This window comes from Rhinatrema bivittatum, chromosome 3 (genome assembly GCF_901001135.1).
Source record: "Rhinatrema bivittatum chromosome 3, aRhiBiv1.1, whole genome shotgun sequence".
Classification (NCBI taxonomy): domain Eukaryota; kingdom Metazoa; phylum Chordata; class Amphibia; order Gymnophiona; family Rhinatrematidae; genus Rhinatrema; species Rhinatrema bivittatum.
In genome coordinates this window covers 437,946,712-437,964,581 of record NC_042617.1, presented here as the reverse complement: position 1 = coordinate 437,964,581, position 17,870 = coordinate 437,946,712, and the positions used below count along the sequence as shown (strand labels likewise).

The 17,870-nt window shown below is 43.4% G+C and overlaps 1 long non-coding RNA gene across 1 annotated transcript in view; it reads left to right on the top strand.

The window, feature by feature from the left end:
• The window catches only part of LOC115088816, a 56,553-nt gene extending 39,167 nt beyond the window's left edge, over positions 1-17,386 (top strand). Inside the window, exons 3-4 of the long non-coding RNA XR_003855906.1 lie at positions 2,700-2,797; positions 16,792-17,386. This is a non-coding gene — a long non-coding RNA (uncharacterized LOC115088816). The remainder of the gene's footprint in view (positions 1-2,699; positions 2,798-16,791) is intronic.
• Positions 17,387-17,870: the final 484 nt, after the last annotated feature.

The following is a 17,870-nucleotide window of genomic DNA, read 5'->3' as shown; positions in this document are numbered from 1 at the left end:
CTGGGTTTTAGCTAGGCCAGGGCCTGGGCCCAGGCCCAACACAGAGGCTGAAGCCGAGGCCCCAGCATCTGGTTCAGGCCCCTGGCATTGGGCCTAGCCTGAGGCATTGGGACTAAGCCTCGACTTTGCATAGAGCCTAAGCCGAGGTCATGTTGACCTACTGCATCCTCAGCCTAATCAAGGCCAAGGCTTCAACCTAGGCCTGGGCCTCTCTATCTGATCCCTACCAGACTGGGTGAGTGGGGGCTGGGGTGGATCTTGGCATCATCATTTTTTGGGGTGAGAGAGATGGGTAGTGAGATCAGGAGAACCCATTTCTTTTTAGTTTTCCATTTTTTATTTTAAAAGTTTGATCAAACATTAAATTAATTGAAATTGTGGGGGAAAAAACCTCCTGAAAACAAACCAAAAAATGAAATACATTTTTTACCCCTGAACATACCTACACCCCATCTGTAACTCTCCCTCTCGGCTCATAGGCTTTGAATTCTTACAAAAAACTCTGAATCATGTGCCCATATAGGGAATTGGAAATCCCCACACAAATCCCACCTGCAAAAGAACTGATGCCCTTTTATTCGAATACTCATGGCATCAATGGACATTGGATCCCTGCCAAACAATGTCTCTTGACTTGGATCCCTGACCGGACTCTCCCTTTGGCCACTTTCCACATTTAGAAGAGGAATGACTTGCTACACATATGGAGCAATAATTAAAGAAATCCAAATAGCATGGAACAACGAAATGACACAATTTATAAATCCTGCTGTGTATATATGAATGAGTAAATCAAATTTATGTTTTTATAGTGACCTCATATAGCGTGCCCAAAAGCTACTGGCTTATAAGCTCTACAGAGCGCTAGGCCTTTTTAATCATTGGTCACCATAAATAGTTGAATGATGTTTCGTGTAGAAGCTAACATTAATACATTTAAAGGATTCTTCAAAATTGAAGCAATCGAAGGAGGCACTTATTTTGTTACTGTAGGTATCAGGCCGACTTCTAGTCCGTGTTACTAGTAATGGCGGACAGTGTGAAGTCCAAAACTGAGTAGGGCCGGGCTTGATAATAAAGATGTTTAATTGTGTCCGACACTGCGGTGTTTCGGAGACCACTCCTTCCTCAGGGAATCTGAAGATTCTTAATGCTGGCAAAAGACTGTCAATCTAAGAAAAGTGCACTATATTAAACCCTTGAAAAGTTATTGAAAGAATAGCGCCATGATTTCTGAAGAACACTTACTATAGGTTGAGAGATTTGGTTAGTATATGTTATGAACTAGCTCCTACGGAGGGAGGAGTTGGCAATCTTGTTGTGAACTAGCTCCTACGGAGGGAGGAGTTAGCAATCTGTTATGAGCGGACTCCTATGGAGGGAGGAGTTAGCAATCTGTTATGCTTCGACTCCTGAGGAAGGAAGGAGTTAGCACTCTGTTAGGTTTTGGCTTCTACGGAAGGAGGAGTTAGAAAACTGTTATGATCTATTCCTCAAGAAGGGAGGAGTTAGCAATCTGTAATGAATCTGTTCCTGTGGAAGGAGGAGGTAGTAATCTGATAAGCTCAGCTCCTGTAGAGGAAGTAGTAAACAATCTGTTAGGGTTAAGACTGCGGAGTAGCAATCTGTTATGAGTCTGTTGCTGAAGACTCCTGATGGAGAAGGAGTAGCAATCTGTTACCAGCGAGTGCTTGGAGAGGACACTCAGCTGTAGAGGAATGTGGATAGGTGGATCCTTGGGCCAATGGCAGATGATTGCACCCCCAGGAGGATATCCTGAGAGGGACCACCAGCTAGGCTTGGGTACGGAGACACACAGATAATTCTTTTATTAGACAGGTTAGTAGAACCACCAGAGGTGGCAGTAGTGAGCTGATATGCCCAGCAGGGCTGAAGTCCCTCAGGTACTGGAACAGCGATCCCAGGGTTGCTGAACTATAGAGAAACTATAAATATTGAGTAGACAGGGTATGCTGAGTTCATAGCCAGAACTAGATGGCAAGACTCACATAAGGTCTTTAGAAAGCTCAGTAGCTGGAAAGGGTTAGCCCTCGAGGAGCGAGTACCTGGTTCCAGGGAAAGCTCTGAGAGAGCGGTGGTAACTCACAAATGTCTGTATCTGCGATAGCTTCCAGGCAGTAGAGAATCTTCAGAGTGTTCAGGAACATGGGCCTCGGGGAGCGAGTACCAGTTCCTATCTGCAATCTGAAATAAGGATAACTCACAAATGTCTGTATCTGCGATAGCTCCCAGGCAGTAGAGAATCCTCAGAGTGTTCAGGAACATGGGCCTTTGAAGACATCTAAAAAGATGATACCAGCACACCTAGAGGAGGTGACAGTGTACAAAGACTTATGCAGAAGGAACACGTGGATTTACCGAATGGAAACTGTTATACCATTCGGCTTGAATAAAGAAATCAAATAGGTGGTACTATTGATTAGCTCATGTCATTTTTTCAAAGCTTAAAGCACATCACTATGATGTTTTACGTGGATAAGTAACGTTTCAATCAGGTGTGTATAAAAAGTCAGAGATAATGACAGCTTGCTTAAGATGGCTGATGTGAATGTCTGCGGTCGATGTTAAGTAAGTTCTTTGGACTCGTATAATGTCAAGTGTACTATTTTTTGATGAACTGAGATTGTCATTGTCCTGTTTGTGATACACACTCTAATTCTGAATTTTATTATTTTCAGAGAAACCATTATATATTTTTTGACAGCTATGAACAAGAAAGAAGCCCCTGAAGCAGTGATTCGAAATGTGATATCATGTTAGGCGTATTGAATGGGAAGTATGTTTCTTAAATAATTTATATAAGCATTTAAAAAATTCAAAAAATTATCTTTGGACTGATGATTATTGATGACCTTATAGCGGTGAATACACTGAACAACATTTGAGTTCAGTATCCACAGGATATTATGATAGTCCTTTTCTTATAAATGTAAAGGTTTTTCAGTGTAAGGAATATAGATCCTGTATAAGTTACATTAACAAATTTATTTGCAATGTTTTTAGATGTTTCTGTATTCCCATTCTTACACTGAAGATTGAGTCTGGCTTTGTGGGGATTCTGTTTCAGTTTTGTCTGCATATTTCTGGTTCTAATTTATTCTGTATTTTGTGAGGTCTATCTCTGTTTTGCACATGTGGTAAGATATTATACTAGCATGTAATGTTTGTGTAGGGATCTAAAGCATTTCAGTTTGTTTCTTTTCCCCAACTGGTGGTGTATTTGTATTTGTAGTCTGGAAATCAGTGTAATATTTATAATGTTGGCTTTTCACAGGTATGGTTGTTGTTGATTGAGTTCTTGGTGGTACTGCTGTTACGCTTTGATACATTTCCTATTTAGTCTATTTTGTGTGATTTTGTTTTACTTCACAATGTATCTGGCAGTGGAAGGTATTTGTGTTATTGTTACTGAGATGATACTGAATTTGAAAATATTTTTTTTCTATGGTGAATTGTATGTTGAATTGGGAAGCTTGCTGGGCAGACTAGATGGACCATTTTGGTCTTTTTCTGCCGTCATTACTATGTTACTATGTAAGAAAAAACATACAAGCTCCACTGTTGGGAAAATTTCTGTGGATGTGTAATGTGTTACGAAACTGGAGGTTCAGGATTTATGCTGACATTTTGTCTCTTCCTGCAGATTCCAGACTTTATTCTCAGAACAGTACAGAATTGAGGCTATCAAATAATTACTAGAAGGATGAAACAGGCCAGCTTTATTAAAATTCTGCAAACGGTCCTTGGGACTTTCTTTTTGCATCTCTTTTTATAGCCAATTTAAAAAATGGTGGGCCATGCTGTGGAGATGGGTGTGAAGTGTGGAAATGTCACTTTGACTTGCCCCCTTCCATACTTAGCTTGTCCCCCTCTTGCATCCCCCCTCAAATACTTCTGTCTAGAGATGCAACTGACTTTCTGTGACCTTAAGCATTACTACAAGAAGGAAGGGGGGGATGGGGGGAGGTTCACAAATTCATTGGTCCCCGGGCACCCAAGACCCTTGGTATGCCACTGCTTGATTGTTGTGCAGGACAGCAGGAGTTAGATCCTGGTTTTTGTGACTCAGAGAGTAGAGAGGGGAAGCATTCATAAAAAGAAGCAGAATGTTTTTAAGAAGTTTGCAAGATGAATGATCCCAAAGGTTCTTTTCCCCTCTCCTTACTCATTAACATGGAAATTTCTTTCATGAGGAGCTCAGAATCCAGAAAGATGTAGAAAGTCTTCTGAGATGCAAGAGCAAGGTTTTCTACTGCCTCTTCTCTTCAGTTTTTTTATTGCAGGTGAATCCTGTGATCTCATAATAAAATGATTATCTTCTCAACCAACATGCCCTGTCTTCTTTGGGCCCAAGAAGCTGTGCGTCATCAGGCAGCAGTAGAAAAGTGGCTACATTGTCTCTCTCCATAGCCTACCTGTTAAACCCCACCACCCTTTCTCCCAGTGACACTCCCAGACTCCCTACTCTTCTTCTTGCTCCACATCCACCCCTGCCCTCCTCCACCTTCCGCAACTCCTTCTCACCTCCTTTCCCTCTTCAGTTATGCCCATCCTACCTCCAGTCATCCCACTCATACTTCCAGCATACCCACTCACACTCCTGGCACTTTCTGTTCTCTTACCTGGCACGACAGAAGACAAAGAGTAGACTAACACCAAAACTAACAAACAGTTGCACTCTTCTTTCACTCACAAGTATACACCAGACGCAAGAGGGAAGGATAACAGAAAGGAAAAGAAGAAGATATCAGATAATCAAGCAGCTATGCTTCTCAAATCTCTTTTCTCTCCTGAGTCCCACACTGTCCACTCTCCTCACAGCACTAACAATTAGTGAGGGGAAAAGCTGTATTTATATAGGTTGGAGACAGAGAACCGGAATGATTGCACTGATCATGCTCCTGCTCAGTGGCGACTGTTAGCACACGCAGCAGTTGGCGTGCTTCCTGGCTACCTTAGGCCCCAAGTTCAATCCCCCTGTTATATGTAACTTTGCTTGTTTCGGCCTTCTTGTTTGGTTACACTTGTTAATCCCCCAAGTTCCATGTAAACCGGCCTGATATGAATCCCACTCATGAAGTCCGTTATAGCAATATATTAAATAAATAAATAAATAAATAAATAAATACATGTTACCATACTAATGTGCGCAAATAACACTAATGCACATTGCACAAACATTGGTTTAATCACATCCCTCTCTGCATAAATAATTTTAGTAAATACAGTGCTAATGGTTCACCATTAATAACAGGTAAAATCTGGCAGTACTAGGCATTTACAGTTAAAATTTAGCACACTCTAAATAAATAGGCTTGAAAACATTTAAACTCTAGTTGCATTAAAAGACTTATATGCACCTCCACTGTCCTATTTCTGAACATGGAATGAAAATATTTTTATTTGCAGAAACCTTTTTCATCCAAATCAAGTTCCGAAACAAACCAGCTATGTCTCATTTGTTTCAAGTGTCATCAGAACAGAGCTGACTGAGGCTCTTTCCATTCACCCTCTCCTCCTCCTTTGGAAATGATAAATTAAATCCAGCTCATTCATCCCTATTTTCTAATATGAAATAATTCCATTTTAAACTATGGAGGTTATCGAAATTGAATGCTAGATCATTTGGGCACATTGTAACATGATTAAACCATTGATTTGCCTGAATGATTGCACATTGCTGAGTAAGAATATAAACCATTGAATAGAATCAACGAAGCACATTCAATTACTGAGCAAAGATATGTGCAGAAGATTGGATAGAGGATATTTTTTTATTTAATATTCATGGCACTTATTTTATGGTAATGCAAAAACTGTCTAATAAATCTATCCTTATGTGCTATCCTTTATAAAACACCTGCTTTTAATCTTATTTGGTATCATTTATTTTCTGAACTCTTCATCTTATTGTACAGTATTTTACAAAGCTAATGGCTTAAGAAGTTTTATTGCCACTGAAAAAGTGATATCTTTATTTCACATCATATTACAAAAGTCTAACTTTAAGTTACAAATACATAGTTCTATATTATAACACCTGCCAATTGTATTAAATAATTTTCAATTTAGATAATTTATTTTAAGACATACAGTATATTCCTAGTCTCTTTTATGGATTATATATTTATACTATGTGAACAGTCTTAAAGGCTTTATGCAATCACAATTTATTAAATGTTTCTCCTTCCTGGGAGAAATATCTTTGGTATTAATTTACCCCAATTCAGGATACAGGAAATTTTAAAATTTAAAAACTCTTGACTTGGGTGGTGAATAAATTTTTATCTAACAAATTAAAAGGGCATTAGAGAGAACTGAAACATCCTGGTAAAGCTGAATAAACCCTCTTACTCAGACTTTTAGGCCAGAACCTACACTCAGTAGCTGAATACATTATAAGGTTTATTAAAATCTGCATGAGCCTCATTCCTTTTCCAACATGCAAAGTCACTCTTGTGATGTCAGTAAACCTTGGTATAGGGCAAAGGAAGCATACAGTGCATGTTTAGTTTCATAGAATGTTTCAGTTCAAAATCAAAGCTGTTAAAAAAAACCCAAATGTAATACTTATAAAATATAATAAATACAGTCTAAAATAATATTGTACAATAAATATAATAACCCCCATAAAAGCCTTGTCTGAAAGAAAAAAGCATCAACAGAATTCACTAGCTGAAAAAAATCATTTAAATGCCTGACTAAAAAGCCAGGCTTTAATACTCTTGCAGAACTTAGCATAATTAGTCTCTGTCCAAATATCATGTGATAAGACATTCCACAATATCAGTGATTGATAAGAAAAAGCTCAGCACCTAGTTGAATCCAGCCTAATATCAAATGGTATGATCAAAAATTATTTTTGAGAATATCTCAAAGACCTAACAGACTGATAATGAGCAAGAAGATTTAAAAGATACTCCTGTTGAGATCTCTGAAGCAGTTTAAAAACCATTCACAGTGTCTTGAACTTTATACAACATAAAATTGGAAGTCAGTGAAGTTTTCAAAAGGAAATGAGACATGATCAGGTATAACAAAAGCAGGAATCTAAAAAAAAAAAATACAACCCATCTGAAATTCAATCATTGTTGGCCTCATTTAGATATGTTTTCAAAGACATTCATGATTCTGCTCCATAAAAATAGTTTGAGAATAAAGCAAAATGAAAAGACATGTAGTGCAGATGGAATGCTGATAACAGCAGCCTACTATGTAGTGTGTATTTGCTAAAAATGCTTAATTTATTTATATGGAAAATAATGGCAATATTGAATAAGGTTTTGGAGAAGTACTGGTCCTATGGATATGAGAATAGGCGCACTGGAGAATTTCTTGTGATTCAGACCTGTCCGCTTGTCTATTACAGATTGGTATTTTTTTTCAATCCAGCTTCTATTATTGCATTATTATGTTTGTGCTGTAGAACTGTAGTTTATTTTAGTGGTTTTGCGGATTCTTTTAATACTGTCTGTAATCCACTTTGAATGTGGATTTTACCCTCAGAAAAACAGAATAGAAATTCCAATTTAAATTAAATTAACTTCCAAACTGCATTAACATATGTTAACAAGCTTAGGGGCGGATTTTAAAAGGCCTGCGTGCGTAAATCCTTCCGGATTTACGCGCGCAGGGCCCTCGTGCGCCGGCGCGCCTATTTTGCATAGGCCACCGGTGCGCGTAAAGCCCCGGGACGCGTGTAAGTCCCGGGACTTTCGAAAAGGGGAGGGAGGGGGCGTGTCTGGGGGCATTCCCGAAACGACGTGCCGTTTCGGGGGCGTGCCGCGGCGTTTCGGGGGCGTGCCAGGGGGCATGGCGCCGGCCCGGGGGCGTGGTTGAGGCCTCCAGACCAGCCCCCGGGACCGGAGGACGGAGCGGGGCTGCCGGCCGACGCGCGCAAAGTTACGCCTGCTTTCAGCGGGGTAGATTTTTTAAAAAAGCGCGATCACGTATTTTTGTTTGCGCAGCAGGTGCAAACAAAAGTACGCTGGATTTTATAAGATACGCGCCTAGCCGCGCGTATCCTCTAAAATCCTGGATCAGCGCAAGGAAGGCTGCCGATTTTGGGCAGGCTGTTCCATCCGAGGCCGCTCCGAAATTGGAGCGGCCTCGGAGGGAACTTTCTTTCACCCTCCCCTCACCTTCCCCTCCCTTCCCCTATCTAACCCACCCCCCCCCCCGGGCCTATCTATACCCCCCCCCTTACCTTTGTCCCTAGATTTATGCCTGCGAGAAGCAGACGTAAATCTACGCACGCCGTCTTCCGACCCGGGGGCTGGTCCAGAGGCCTGGACCATGCCCCCGGGCCGGTGCCACGCCCCCGAAACACCGCGTCCCGCCCCCGAAACGCTGCATCATCCTGTCCCGCCCCCGACACGCCCCCTTCAAAAAACCCCGGGACCTACACACGTCCCGGGGCTCTGCGCGCGCCGGCGGCCTATGCAAAATAGGCGCGCCGGCGCGCAAGGCCCTGTTCGCGTAAATCCGGGCAGATTTATGCGAGCAGGGCTTTTAAAATCCGCCCGAGCAGGCATAACTTTGCTGACAAAGGTAGGGGGGGGTTTAGATAGGGCCGGGGGGGTGGGTTAGGTAGGGGAAGGGAGGGGAAGGTGGGGGGAGGGCGAAGAAAAGTTCCCTCCGAGGCCGCTCCGAAATCGGAGCGGCCTCGGAGGGAACAGGCAGGCCGCGCTGGACTCGGCCGCGCAGGTTGCACAAATGTGCACCCCCTTGCGCGCGCCAACCCCGGATTTTATAAGATACGCGCAGCTACGTGCGTATCTTAGAAAATCCAGCGTACTTTTGTTCGCGCCTGGTGCGCGAACAAAAGTACGCGATCGCGTAGTTTTTAAAGATCTACCCCATAGGGATTACTATCATCATTATTGACAAAAATAAAAGATAATACATAATTTATTTTAATGAGTTGCATTGCATGAAAATATAAGGAAAGGAATGCATTAAAATTAAAATGAGTTACCACAAATTTCAGCATTGTGATGTGTTGTAACTTAAAAAATGAAATTGCTCCTCAAAATGTATAGTTAACTTTTTTTGAGAACTAGGGCAAGCAAACATATCTGCTTATTTCTTGACATCTCCACCCTCCTACAGTGAATAAAGGATTTATTGTAGCTCAATATCCCCTTTCCCAAGAACTGAGTAGGTGCTCCAAGATCCAATGTCTCCCTTCTCCTTTCCTGAAATCAGGCAAGTGGTATCATACCCAAATGTCCCTTCTCTTTCCGAGTTCAAGCAAGGTGGTCCATGCCCCAATATCCCTCTTTTTACTCCTAGGTCACTAGCATACCTGTCTAACATAGTGGGTCAGACCAAGGGTCCATCAAGCCCTCCATCCTGTTTCCAGCAGTGGCTAATCTAGGCTACAAGTACCTAGCAAGTACCCAAGCACTAAATAGATCCCACGCTACTGATGCTAGTAATAGCAGTGTCTATTCACTACCTCAACTTGATTAATAGCTGTTAATGGACTTCTCCAAGAACGTATCCAAACCTTTTTTAAACCCAACTACACTAACTGCTAGAGATGTGAATCGGAACCAGAATCGGTTCGGATTCCGGTTCCGATTCACATGTGAGTTTTTTTCCATCTGGCCCGATCGCGGTTTTGTTTATCGGCTGCACCCGAGCCGATAAACAAAAAACCCACCACGACCCTTTAAAACTAATCCCTTTGCTTCCCCCACCCTCCCGACCCCCCCAAAAACATTTTACAGGTACCTGGTGGTCCAGTGGGGGTCCCAGGAGTGATCTCCCGCTCTCGGGCCGTCGGCTGCCACTAATAAAAATGGCGCCGATGGCCTTTGCCCTTACCATGTGACAGGGTATCCGTGCCATTGGCCGGCCCCTGTCACATCGAGGGAGCACTGGATGGCCGGTGCCATCTTTAAAAATGGCGCCGGCCATTTTTGTATTCAGGCAAGCAGGAAAGTTCAAATGGTCAGCATCAAGCCAGAATATTTGTTAAATGAATCAAAGGTTCCCCGGCATGGGCTGTGTTTCATAAAGACTGTGTCAGGAGAAAGCCTGACAAAACAATAAAGATTTAAATCAAAGAGGACAGTTTCAAAAATTGACATATATGTCTGAGAATACACATAAACAGAATATGAAAAAGTGTATATTTTGAATTATATATAATTATATATTATATATTATTATAATTCTTCAGCTTACCCATAAGTTACAAGGAACTCAGGTCTAAATTAAGGATTGTAGTCAAGTAGCATTGAATCTGAAATTTTATACAAAGCATTGTAAATACTTTAGAACTTGCAACTAAAACAACTAAACACTAAAACTTTTAAGAAACTTATTCCCAAATAGCCAAGAAAGTTGAAAATATTTAACAATCTTATGGATAACTACTTGGGTCTGAAAAGAGAGAAAAAGACATCAAAACAAACAGCCTTTAGGAGAGTACTCGCTAAAATGTATCATAAAACATACAGGGCTTACCAAGATTCAAAAACAAACAAGATGACACTGATAGAGTTTGTAAAAGTATCAGCGGATAAAAACCGGGTGAGCTGAAAAACGTGTGGCTTAGACTGTCATTTGTGCAAAAATGCCTGCTTAAAAATGACTTAAAGGGGGATTAAACAATAAGCTTTATGAACTTTATGGACATTGTGGAACTTTTGATGTCCTTCCTCCTCTTATTGGTTATCCATTTTTGATGGTCGGACTATCACCTACTATCATTATTTGCCAATAGCTAGGATATGGCAATCCAAAAGAGTTGTATGATGGGGCGAAAGATTGATGTCAACAGACTGGGCAAGAGACCTTGGGAATAATAGTGTCAGATGATCTGAAGGTAGCAGAGCAATGTAACAAGGCAGCAACTAAAGCCAGAGGGATTATGGGCTGCAAATTTTCATACTAAACCACCTTTTTTATTTAATATACTGACTTTCAATCTCAATTGAGATATCACACTGGTTTACATTCAGGTACTGTAGGTATTTTTCTATCCCTAGAGGGCTTACTAATCTAAGTTTTTGTACCTGAGGCAATGGAGGGTAAAGTGACTTGCCCAAGGTCACAAGGAGTGACAGCAGGACTTGAACCCTGGTCTCCTGGTTCATAGTCCACTGCTCTAACCACTAGGCTATTCCTCCTCCTTCCACAGCCTCATCCAGTCACCACCAACATCTGCAGGAATCTCCAAACTGATGACCCTTATATAGGGATGTGAATCGGGCTTCGGATGATTGAAAATATCGTCAATATTTTCAAAATCGTCTGAAATCGGGGGCTCCCCCAAAATGATAGGAAAACCCCTCGATATTGTTCGTGGGCGTTCTCTTATCGTTTTGGGGGAGGATGGGAAAAACAGCACACAAAAATAACCCTAAACCCACCCCGACCCTTTAAAATTAATCCCTTTGCTTCCCCCACCCTCCTGACCCCCCAAAAAAACATTTTACAGGTACCTGGTTGTCCAGTGGGGGTCCCGGGAGTGATCTCCCACTCCCAGGCTGTCGGCTGCCACTAATCAAAATGGCGCCGATGGCTCTTTTCCCTTACCATGTGACAGGGTATCTGTGCCATTGGCCGGCCCCTGTCACATGGTAGGAACATTGGATGGCCCGCGCCATTTTTAAAGATGGCACCGGCCATCCAGTGCTCCCTCCATGTGACAGGGGCCATCCTGTCACATGGACAGCTCATTTCTACCTTCCTCTCATTTCTACCTTCCTCTCCCCCGCTTCTTTCCTCAATCCTTCCCCTGGCCTCCACCACTCTTTCTTCCTTTTCTGAAGTCACAGTGAAGGAAACTGCTCATCTTCTCTGCTCCTTCCAAACTCACTATTTGTTCCTCTGACCCCATTCCCACCCTGTCTTTTGGCTCTGCCTCCACTAAAGTCATCCCTTCCATCTGTCACATCCTCAATCTATCACATTCACTGCTACTGTTCCTGATGCCTAAACCATGCTATGATTATACCACTCCTCAAAAAACTCTCACTGGACCATACCTGTCCTGCAAACTATTGTTCCATTGCCTTTTTCCCTCCCTCCTCCCTTTTGCTTCCAAACTACTTGAACATGCATTTCATTGCTGATGTCCTCACTTTTTTCATCTCATTTTTTATCCATTCCAAGCTGATTTTAAACCCCTCATTCCACAGAAATAATTGCAGTGTCTCAAATGACTATCAATATGTGTGCCTCAGGGTTCTCTTCTCTCTATGTACTAATTCCCTTGGTGTTCTGATTTCCTCTCATGACTTTCAATACCATCTTTATGCTGATGATTTCCAGATTTCCCTCTCTGCACCAGAAATTTCATCCTGAATCCAGTCCCAGATCTTAGCCTACTTGTCTGATATTACTGCCTGGATGGCCCATCACTACCTTAAACTGAACATGGTCAAGATGGTGCTCTTATCTTCCCAAGCTCAATCCCTCCTTTTCTATTTCTGTGAATAATACTGTAATTCCTCCCAATCCCCTCAACCCATAACCTTGGAGTCACCTTCAACTCCTCTTTTTCTCTGCATGTATCCAAAATATTGCTAAAATGAGCCAATTTTTCTCTATAACATTGCCAAAATCCATCCCATCCTTTCAAAACACATTACCCAAACCCTTAACTACTCCTTCATCACCTCCAATGAACTATTCCCACCTGTTCCTCACAGGTCTCCCAGTGAGCTATCTCTCTCCACTAGGGATGTGAATCGTTTTAGGACGATTAAAATTATCGTCCGATAATTTTAATATCGTCTTAAACCGTTATGGAACACAATACAATACAGATTCTAACGATTTATCGTTATAAATCATTAGAATCGTGAGCCGGCACACTAAAACCCCCTAAAAACCCACCCCCGACCCTTTAAATTAAATCCCCCACCCCCAAATAACTTAAATAACCTGCGGGTCCAGCGGCGGTCCGGAACGGCAGCGGTCCGGAACGGGCTCCTGCTCCTGCATCTTGTCGTCTTCGGCCGGCGCCATTTTCCAAAATGGCGCCGAAAAATGGCGGCGGCCATAGACGAAAAAGATTGGACGGCAGGAGGTCCTTCCGGACCCCCGCTGGACTTTTGGCAAGTCTCGTGGGGGTCAGGAGGCCCCCCACAAGCTGGCCAAAAGTTCCTGGAGGTCCAGCGGGGGTCAGGGAGCGATTTCCCGCCGCGAATCGTTTTCGTACGGAAAATGGCGCCGGCAGGAGATCGACTGCAGGAGGTCGTTCAGCGAGGGTTAATACATTTTTGTTAAAATACACACCACTTGTTTGTGTAGGGATAAATTCCTTAAAACAGTCAAATATAGCACAAAGTAACATTTTGAAATTCAAAACGTTGACAGCGACATTTGTTTGTGATTAACTTTAGTCTTAGCCAACTATGTTCAAAAAGAATATAACCAGTTAAGAGAAGCGGTAAAATGTAAAAAAATGATTGCAGGAATACTTTCATTAACATCCCGTACCCGAGATCCAATGCTCAGCTCTGCTGGGCCAAGCCTGAAGCAGCACCCCCCCCCCACCCCCACCCCCACACACACAAAAAACCCTTTTGTTTAGAACCCTATGCTGCTGCTGATCCCAGTTTCACCCTTCTACCCCCCAGACCCCCAGTTCAAGATCCCATCAAATGATCCAAATATTGATGTTTTCAAAGGGCTGCCCCCACATCCCTATTCCCCCCCCCCCCCCCCCCCCCGACCCAAATCTATACCCTCCCACCCTCCCTTTACTCTTTTTTTCAGCCTGGCTTGCAGTAGCCACCTACTGTGACCTGGGCCCATGCCTTCTGTCATTGCTTATCAGGGACCCTAGAAGTGCAGGTTCCTATGCGTAGGCCTCAACGCTTCCAACTTAGCTGCTAAGTGATGTCAGAAGCCACAGGTCCATATCTAACTCAAAAGGTGGCAAAGTCACCTCCCTCATCTCAGTGATATAAACTTTTTAAGATGGAAGGGGGCCCACTTTACTTTCCTAAGACAACTCCCTTCCTGCCTCTTTTTTGGCACCCACAAATAGCAAAGTCCACGGAAGTCATGGCCCACTTGTACTACCATTCTCAGAGGCATCAGTCAATGCCTCAACAGCCTGCACTAACAGCATTGCTGCCAAAAGCAGCAACTGATGCTGCCAGGAAGAGCAAATCAAGCACATTGCAGCCCTAATGGACTTTACTATTTGGAGGTTGAAGAAAGATGTAGGGATGGGGTTCACTTAAGAGGTTGGAATGAGGATCCCATTACAACTTTAAAAATTGTCATCACTGAGAGCTGAGAGGAGACTGGCATGTTTCCTCAAGCCTTTTTACTCAACGCTTTTCAAATTAATTTCCGGGAACTTGGAGGCAAGGGAGACATGGGTTTGCCAGCCTGATGTTGAACACCTCTCAGAGAGGAAAGGGGGCCATAGTCTCTGGCCAGGACTATTTTATGTATGTCAGCACTTATGCGGCTATATTCTTTGAATATAGCCACTTAAGTTAAGAGTTATCCAACTATCTTGAGCCAGATAACTTTAAATCTAACTGGTGATATTCAAAGCAAACCTGATATGTCTAAATTATCCAACAAAAGGTGGCAGAATAACTTTTATTGACGGATATTTAAAAGAATGTTTCTACTGCTGAATATCCTGGATAATTTATCTGGCTAGCTTTAGCCAGATAAGTTAAGCATTTTAGGAGTTTTTGAATATTGGCCTTGCCAAGCTTAGTGAGATGGGGACAGCATAGAGATAACAGCTGAGTGTTACACCCATCAGTCGCAGACGGCTGCGACCATTTCTGCTCATCTTTTTCTTCACCTCCCTAACTTCATGGGGTAGATTGACAGCATCCGCTAGCTACATATGACCTGCCTACCGCTTCCAGACCTCCCGGGTCGGCACGGATGCCGCCGACCGCCATCTTGACATCTGATCTCTCTAGGCGCACACAGGCCGGTTTTATCCACATCATGGCAGGAACCTCGGGGATGTCCCTTCCAGATGACGTCAGGATCTGTGGATATTTAAACCTGCTGGCCCTTTCCAAAGATGATTTGGCAAAGAGTGACATCCTTGCTATTTCCGCCTCACTTCCTGAGGACCCTGCATTCCAGTTCCAGTTCTGACGAGATTTCTCAGGTACCCGCACCTCGGGGGCCTCTCTCTCGTCCTGGCTATCCGCTCCTTGGAGGGCCTGATGCCTGGAACTCCATCTGCTCCGTTCCCCAGGGCTTCCCGGAACCAACTCAGTCCTTGTGAGTACTCCACCGTGCGGATCACTTTCTACCTACTAAGTGCCTATCGGGTGTACCCCATGCTACGGGCCATTACTATCACTACAGAGAGCTTCGTCAGAAATACCTGTTCTATGGATCTTTACCATGCTATTGAGGACCTCACAGGCGCACCCCGTCTTGTGGACAGCTACCAGACCGACCGAGGACCCTCACTGGTGGTAATGGCCCGCGCTGTGGGCCATTACCACCTCCACCTAGGGCCTCGACTGTGCTTCTCTCTCTACGGACTGCTGTCACCACTTCTGAAGGCTTCATCTGCATTTCCTACTCTGCAGATCTTACCATCTTTACCGAGGACATCATTGGTGTACCCCGCCCCATGGGCCATTACCATCTCCTTGAAGGTCTCTTCGACGTACCCCGCTTTGCAGGCCACTACCATCTCCGGTTTACTCACTTCATGGACTACTACCTCGCTACGGAGGTATTCCTTTAGGGCACTACTTATCTCATCTCATCGACCCTGTGTCTCAGGGCCTGTGCGGACTCTCTCTCTCCCCCTGCCCCCCCCCCCCCCCGCTTCACAGGTAGTGCTTCTTTCTCTTTAATAAAGTCTCTATTTATTTTGTGCCTTCCTCTGCTGAGACCTAGCCTCCTGACAGTGAGGCTCACAGAGCTCCTCCCCATGGGCAATACCACCTCTCACTTATTAATTTATTTATTTATTTTTAATTTTTATATACCGATGTTCCTGTATAATATACATATCACACCGGTTTACAAGGAACAAACTGTCGCCTCAGGGGCGGAATACATCCTTACCTTCGGCCCAAGGTTCACACCCCTTCTGACATCACAGAATCCTAACACTGAGGTTTTATAACTAAATATTATTGTAACTGGTGCTCCAGAATCCACAATGAGTGAAAGTATGTGCAATACCTGGGCTACACATGTTTATACATTGATAACATATAATATATAAACAATCCTTTGAAATTTAACTACAATTATTTATCTGCAGTAATGCTGATGGTATCAAATCCAGTCCTTCTTTTGAGACACAGTGTAAAGAAGATACATTTTTTAATTTGTCAAAAAATAAAATGCAGGTTGACCTTAATGCAGCATAGTTATTAATTACTGATGACCAAACTCTTAAGATAGGAATTGTATAAAATAAATTAAATGTACATTGTGTGTGTCATTACTTCTTCTGCTGGTGTTACTGCTGCAAACACCTCAGATGGTACTTGTTTCAGCCTTGGCCCAGAACTTGGTTAGGTAAGAGATATGATAAGGACTTATGGGATGGGGAAGAAGGAACAAAAGTGAGATAAGAGTAATACAAGAGAAGGAGCACCAAGGGTTAACAGATGGAAAAATGAGTGTGGGATGAACAGAGATTAGTGAGAAGATAAGTTTAATGGAGCTACTGGTATGAGAGGAAAGGTGTGAAAATAGACAATAAAAATAAAAGGTTGGAGAAGTATACTTTCAAACATAATACAATGTATGCCATTTCATTGTTTTCTTGTTTTTCACTTTTTCTAGTTGCCCTACAAGAAACTCAGTACAGTATTTGCTATGGATGGCGGTTCCTGACTGAATGGAAGGGACTAACATTGTGGCATCAGCAGGGTTTAAGCAGCCTCTACAGAGGAGTGTTCTGGGGAGGGGTTCAGTAATTTGCATATAATTTAGTATTTTGTAAGCAGTATATGTATATGCATTACCAAACTTCTATGCATGCTTTTTACACCCTCTAAATAAGTTGTGGAAATTTAATCGCACATGTGTTGTTTGCGATTTTGGGTGGGAGGTCTGTGTTATGTGGAAGGGATTCATGATGATGTAGTGGAAGGTCTGGGTGACCTGGTAGATGTATGGTTGGACTGGTGGAGGTATTAGAAAACTGATGATTAAAGTGCATGCACAAATATTTTCATAAGAGGAACAGGAACATTCTTTACAAAATACCTGCCTCCTCGTATAAAGTGCAATAAATACACATATGTGTTGTAATTATTTTACACATTGTCTGTATGTACATTTATAAAATAGTTATATAAAGTATGTCTCCCTACATTAAAACAAATGTCTACTTACTGAAACATATGGGGTAGATTTTCAAAAAACGCGAATAGGCGTACTTTTGCTGGCGCATCAGGCGCAAGCAAAAGTACGCTGGATTTTAGTGGATACGCGCGGAGCCGCGCGTATCCACTAAAATCCTGGATCGGTGCGCGCAAAGCTATGAATTCTGTATAGCCGGCGCGCGCCGAGCCGCGCAGCCTACCCCGGTTCCCTCCAAGGCCGCTCCGAAATCGGAGCGGCCTTGGAGGGAATCCTCTAACGCCCTCCCCTCACCTTCCCCTCCCTTCCTCTACCTAACCCACCCGCCCGGCCCTGTCTACACCCCCCCCCCTTACCTTTCTCCGGGGATTTACGCCTCCCGGAGGGAGAAGTAAATCCCCGCGCGCCAGCGGGCCTGTTGCGCGCCGGGACGTGACCTGGGGGCGGGTACGGAGGGTGCGGCCACGCCCCCGGACTGCCCGGGCCGTAGCCACGCCCCTGTACCCGCCCCCAAAATGCTGCCGACACGCCCCCGAAACGGCGCAGCGCTCGGCCCC